The following is a 6,000-nucleotide window of genomic DNA, read 5'->3' as shown; positions in this document are numbered from 1 at the left end:
AAGAGAGGGTGTGGGGTGGGGGTGGGGATGGGGGTGAAGATGGACAAACAGCAGAAGCTCCTAAACAGGTCCCACCAACCTACAGCTAGAGGAGTGGTGGGGCTGAAGATTCTGAAGCAAAGCCCACTGGGGCCCTTGCTATATATTGGGGATCAGGAAGATCCACTGAGGGACCTTTTGAGGCTATCGTGATCCAGGCTTCCTGGCTCCCTTTCGGCAACCTCGGCACCGCATCAGGTGTGTCAGAGGAAGGGGTCTGGACTCAGCACCACTGAGCCAGGCCTGAACAGGATTGAACATCTCCATTTCCAGTGCTTTGAGCAGAAGTCTGAACTTAGCCAGCTCATGGCTGGCTCTGGGCTACTGACTCGGGGAAGAGGCAGGAATGGAGGAGGGCCTGTCGGCTTTAAAGTCCTGGCTGAGGGGATGTTATGGATGGGACACCCCCCTACCCCCGCCCCAGGCAGCCCCTCTATCATCTTCACTCTTCCACTCCTGAATCCGCTCACACTGTGCCCTCAGAGGACATAGTTCATGATGAAAATAGGTTCGTTCTGCTGTCCGCAAGCCTCCTGCCGTGCAGGGCAGGCTAATGCAGCCAGGACTGCATTGTGGAGGGACCCAACGGGACCCTGGCTCCCCCTAGTGGCTCATGTTGAAAAATGCCTAAGTCTGCAGTGAGGTCTTTGATTTCCCAAGACCCACAGTCTCGGGAGGCAGGAAGATCTATGTCCCTCCCAGGACCACAGCTCTATTTAAAGCTCAGTGTCTACAGAGTCTAGAAGAGAGTGTTTGATTCCCTGGGACTGGACTTACAGATGCTTATGGGTCACTGTATGTATGCTAGGAATAGAATGCAGGTCCTCTGCAACAGCATGCAGTGCAGTTAACTATTGGGAAACACTTCTTGCCCCTTGAATTAATTTAATCTGCTGCCAGTTGAAAAATCATTTAGTGTTGCCAAATTTCCTGGCATACCCTCACCCCACCCCAACCCTTACACACATTCAGTTACAGGACACGGAATTGCAATCTATTTTAAGGAAGCTGTGGTCTAAGGGCTAAGTTGCATCCTCAGGTATTTCCTCCAGAGGGCGCTCTGCTCACAGAATTCGGGCTTCCTCGCCTTGCCTAGGAAGCTTTCATTTTGACAAACCCAGTTTCTAGATCTATAGCACCAGGACATCCATCTGTCCCAAACATCTTTTAAGAGTTCGTGGAACCTGAGGGACCTCCTGGATGACTTTTTTTGTTTGTGTATTTGTGTCTGTCTTTTCGTTTCTTCCTCTTTGAGCCTTTCATGCAGCAGGTCTCAAAGTAGGTTGCTGAATGCACGAGTTGTACGCGCTACTCAACACCTCGCTTGGGCCTTGCCCCCAGCCCCTCCCAGGCCACACAGCTTCACTCCTCTGCTACACCTGTCTGCTCCTGTGAGGGCTGTGCATGGCGTGGACAGAAACCGATTCATCTTGGTGGCCTCTGGGCCAAAGCACATCCCTCCCAGGTGAGGATGGAGCCCAGGAAAGCACAGGAAACATTGGGGGAGGGAAAAGGCCAAAGTGGGTTCAGTTACTTCAAACTGATACAAAAGCTAAGTGAGCTGGGGGACTTTCTTGTGCTGAAAGGCATTCTCTTTTTAAAAAGTTATTTTATTGTACATATGGGTGCTTTGCCTCGTGTATATCTGTGTTATATGTGCATGAAGGATATCAGAAGACAGCATTGGATCCCTGGGACTGGAGTTACAGACAATTGTGAGCTGCCATGTGGGTGCTGCGAGTCAAACCCTGGTCCTCTGAAAAAGTAGCTAGTTGCTCTTTGCCTGTGAGCCCTGTCTCCAGCTTCAAAGAGCTACAGTAACTCTGTGGGGAAAGAGTGTGAGGCTGTATGTGTGGTCTGGATAGGTCGTCATCTGTCCACCTGTGAGCCCATTCCTAGTGTGGGCTAGTCACTAGTGTGCCCGAGGTACCAACAGGCTCTCCCTTGCAGTCTCTCAGGGAGGGGGTAGGAACGTGTCTGTCACACCGCAGGTTTTCACTTTTCTTTCACGTGATACCCATGAGCACAGTAATAGATAACAAGCTTGTGGCACCATTTGTTTGGCTTCCCCTCCACAGACAAAACCTACTGTACATTGAAGGTGGGCTGATGTCTAGATCAGCTGCTATGGCTAAAGCACTTCCAAAAACAAGGGATCCAGTCTCCACACGAGGAGGCACAATGAATTCTAAGACTCTTGCGATAAATTATTGAGTATTTACATGGGCCAGACGCTGTGTAATTTGCTCAACTCCATGGCCTACTGCTTTGCGGAAGTGAATTATTTGACAGAGAAATGAAGCTGACACAGGAGGCCAGAGGCATCCAATGCCCTCTGGATCTAGGGTTACAGGTGGTTGTACTCGCGTGTACATGTACACACACACACACACACACACACACACACAAATACACAACGTTAGTAAAGAAAAAAATCACGCTTTGAAGTTTTAGAGGCAAGTCTGGCTGTCTGACTTTTCTCTGAAGATTTATATAATCAGTAATTAAAGCTTTCTTAGTAGTTAAAGCTTACTTAGTTTCTGGCAAGTCTATTTCTTTTGGGAACAAAGATTATTAGAGTTCTCAGTGAAAACTGTTTGCTCCTAGTGGTCCTGAACCATCCCCGTAAGTTACTACAAAGCTACGGAATCTGAGCTCCAGCCAGGACTTCCAGGTCTCTTCCCGCTCCTGGGAAGGAGGATGAGCCTGCGGGTTTCTACTTACCAAGCACCTGTTGTGGCTCATTCAACTGGGAATTCTTTTCTTTTTGAGTGTTTCAGTCTTTAAATTTTACTCTTTGAAAATTCCATATGTGCATAGAACATATCCTGGTCAAATCACCTCAACTTCCACCACCTCTCCTACCCTCTCCTTCCCTTTCCTTCCCAACACCATGTTTCCCTTTTTAAGCTACTCCTTTATCTCTGTTAACCCAGAGTCCAGTTAGTGCAGTTAGTGAACAAATGGTCCTTGGGCCATTCTCTGTGGCATTTTGAGCCAAATTCCCACCCTGGCCCAGGCTGGCCTGGAATTCACTATGTAACCCAGGCTGGAATTCACAGTGATCCTTTCTTTCTCAGACTCCTAGGTGCCTGGATTATAGCCATGATGCAAAAGAACTGAAGTAAAAGAAGTGGATCTTAAAAAGAAACTGTGACCCAATGCTCTTGCTTTGGTGAACACCTGGTCATCCTCCGAGAGTGCAAGGCTGCTATGAACAAGCTAGGGAGAGAGGGGGAGAGGAGGAGAGAGGGGGAGAGAGAGAGAGAGAGAGAGGAAAGGAAGGGTCTATGAGTAATTCAGAGATAATCCGCCAAGCATTTCTGAGAAAAGCAAAAGTCTGCTTCCTTCACTCCTCCCTTAGCTTCCCTTTAAAAAAAAAAAATCTGGAAACCATCAGCACAGACCAGCCTCAACATCACATGAAAGTGGGCACATCCCTAAACATGCAAAGGTTAACAATGTCTATGACTTGTTTAAAGAAAAACCTGCATGGGAATTCCACAGGGTGGAGGAGTCAGTAAGGTCAGAGTTCAGCCAGCTCCAGTGACACTAAGCTTGAGTGTTAAGAGAAAGAGAGGCATTCATTCAGTCAGGGAGTAAAGCACACCCAAGTGTGGGTACCATCTCTCCAAGGGAGCGTCAAGGCCTTGGTATTAGTGGCATAAGACATTTTGGTGACTGGTTACATTGTAAAAGGTTGCTAAGAAACATTGTTTCTTCTTTTCTCTAGATAAATGATATTATTGTAGCATGTCTCTGGGGATTCCATGGATGGAATTATAACCCGATAATATAAACCAGGTGCCTCTAGGGGTGGGCAAGGGTTGAGTGCTTGTCCCTTCCCTGTAAACAGGATTTCTGATGGTGTTCCCAGAGACTCGAAGGGTGTGGTTGGGAAAGGAGAAGGCCTCGTGCAGCTGTTAGTTCTGCTGGAATTTCTGCTTCTCAGGTGGAGAGAAGCTTCAACCAGAATATAGGGTGGGGGCCTTCTTGTCCTCATCTTCCCATAGAGACAGACCTGGTCTGTCCTCACAGCCTCAGTAGAGAAACCACGAGTTATTTATCCTGTGGAGTCATCTAGTTTCAGGGTAGCGATTGAAAAAGCTCTTAGCTTTGGACATGACCTCTGCTGGGAGGCAGCTCTGCTTCATGCGGAAGGTAGTTAGGAGCCATTTGGAAATCCGTTTAAATCAATATTGCTGGTGTAGGTTTTAGATGTAGGTTTTCCTTCCCATGGACTGAAGCATCCTTTGGGTTCAGCTTTTAAGAAATGCTGGCCAGTGCTCAGTTTACATCTTCACAAGTCAATTCTTTAAGAGAAACTTCAGTATCCCTAGGCTCCCACACTGGGTCTGGGGCAGGGCCCTGAGTGGGGGCTCTAACATGTCAGTGGCTCACCCTCTGAGAAGTCTGAACATTCTGAGGGCTTCCATGAGTGCTCTGGGCTCTTTTGAGAGGAAAATTCCTCTGCATTAATGGAAGGGCAAACCCCAGGACTCACACAGAGCATCTCCTAGATGCCATCCTCCAGATCCCCACAGAGATTCTATTCTTAGTGACTCCAGGTGGCCCAGCTCGGGGAAGCAGAATAGCAGAGCTGTTGAGGCTGGGCACACATTGCCTCAAAATACAACCATAGGAGACCAGACTGTGTCACCTCAAAATATAGCTCTGTGGTGTTTTTGAGTGGGTTATTCTGTGGTGTATGAGTGGGTTATTTTGTGGTGTATTTGGGTGAGTTATTCTGTGGTGTATGAGTGGGTTATTCTGTAGTGTATGGGTGGGTTATTCTGTGGTATATTTGGGTGGGTTATTCTGTGGTGTATGAGTGGGTTATTTTGTGGTGTATTTGGGTGGGTTATTCTGTGGTGTGTGTGGGTGGGTTATTCTGTGGTATATTTGGGTGGGTTATTCTGTGGTGTATTTGGGTGGGTTATTCTATGGTGTATTTGGGTGGGTTATTCTGAGAACTGCAGAGGCTGAGTAGTTCTGAAAACCTGTGCTCTCCTCAGAGACTTGGACTTGTCTGAAGTCAGCTACTTCAGGACAGCAGTGTGCCAGAAGAGGGCCAAGACCCATCTACAGAACAAAGCAACCTTTGTTCCCAACCCCCACCCCCCTCCCCCTTCCCATAATTCTTCCCATGGTGGTCTCTGCCCATGCCCATATCCATCCTGCTCTTGGGAAGCCTCCATCATCTGGGCCCTCTTTTGACTCTGTTTTTTTATTTGTTGGGGTGGGAGGGACTCTCACACTTAAATATGTAATAACCCACCAGGAATTTTTTGTCAGTGTGTTTTATGCCAGTGTAACTTTTAGATCAAAGAGTCTAGAAGGTGTAATAGCTACTTTCCCCCTGCCAAGACGCTCTCCTTCCACAACATCCACAATGCACAAGTTGACCTGGAACGTGTTCTCTCAACTCAAATGGCTACCACTTGTCCTCTTAAAGCAGGGACTTCCCCTTGGTGACTGGTTAGTGACAGAAAGTCTCAGGTGGGCTGAGAAACAATGGCCGATAGCTGGAAAAGCTGACTTAACTGATAACACTGGTGGACCTTTAGGATCCTGCTAAGACTGCTGTACCAACCTCCATAGGTAATGTGGACCACTCTGAAACCTCAGGTGAAGAGGCTGCAGATGGAATCTTCCATCCCAAAAGTCCCCTTTTAGGTCCTATAAAACTACCCCCTGCTTCACGTGGCACAGTTCCCACTCCCTCAGTGAGGCTGCAGCATGTCGATTGTTTTGATTAAAGAATAGCTTTGTCTCTGAAGAGGTTGGTGACCCTTCTTTTATACTCATGTTGCCTAGATCAATCCTGATCTAACAGTGGTAACCAACACCTGTCTAACTGGACCTCAGACTGGCTCAACAAACATGGTGTCCTGTGCCTTTAATCCCAGTACTTGGGAGTCAGAATGAGGAGATCTCTGTGAATTTGAGGTTAGCCTGGTC

This window comes from Rattus norvegicus, chromosome 18 (assembly GCF_036323735.1).
Source record: "Rattus norvegicus strain BN/NHsdMcwi chromosome 18, GRCr8, whole genome shotgun sequence".
Lineage (NCBI taxonomy): Eukaryota > Metazoa > Chordata > Mammalia > Rodentia > Muridae > Rattus > Rattus norvegicus.
This window is presented reverse-complemented; position numbering follows the sequence as displayed.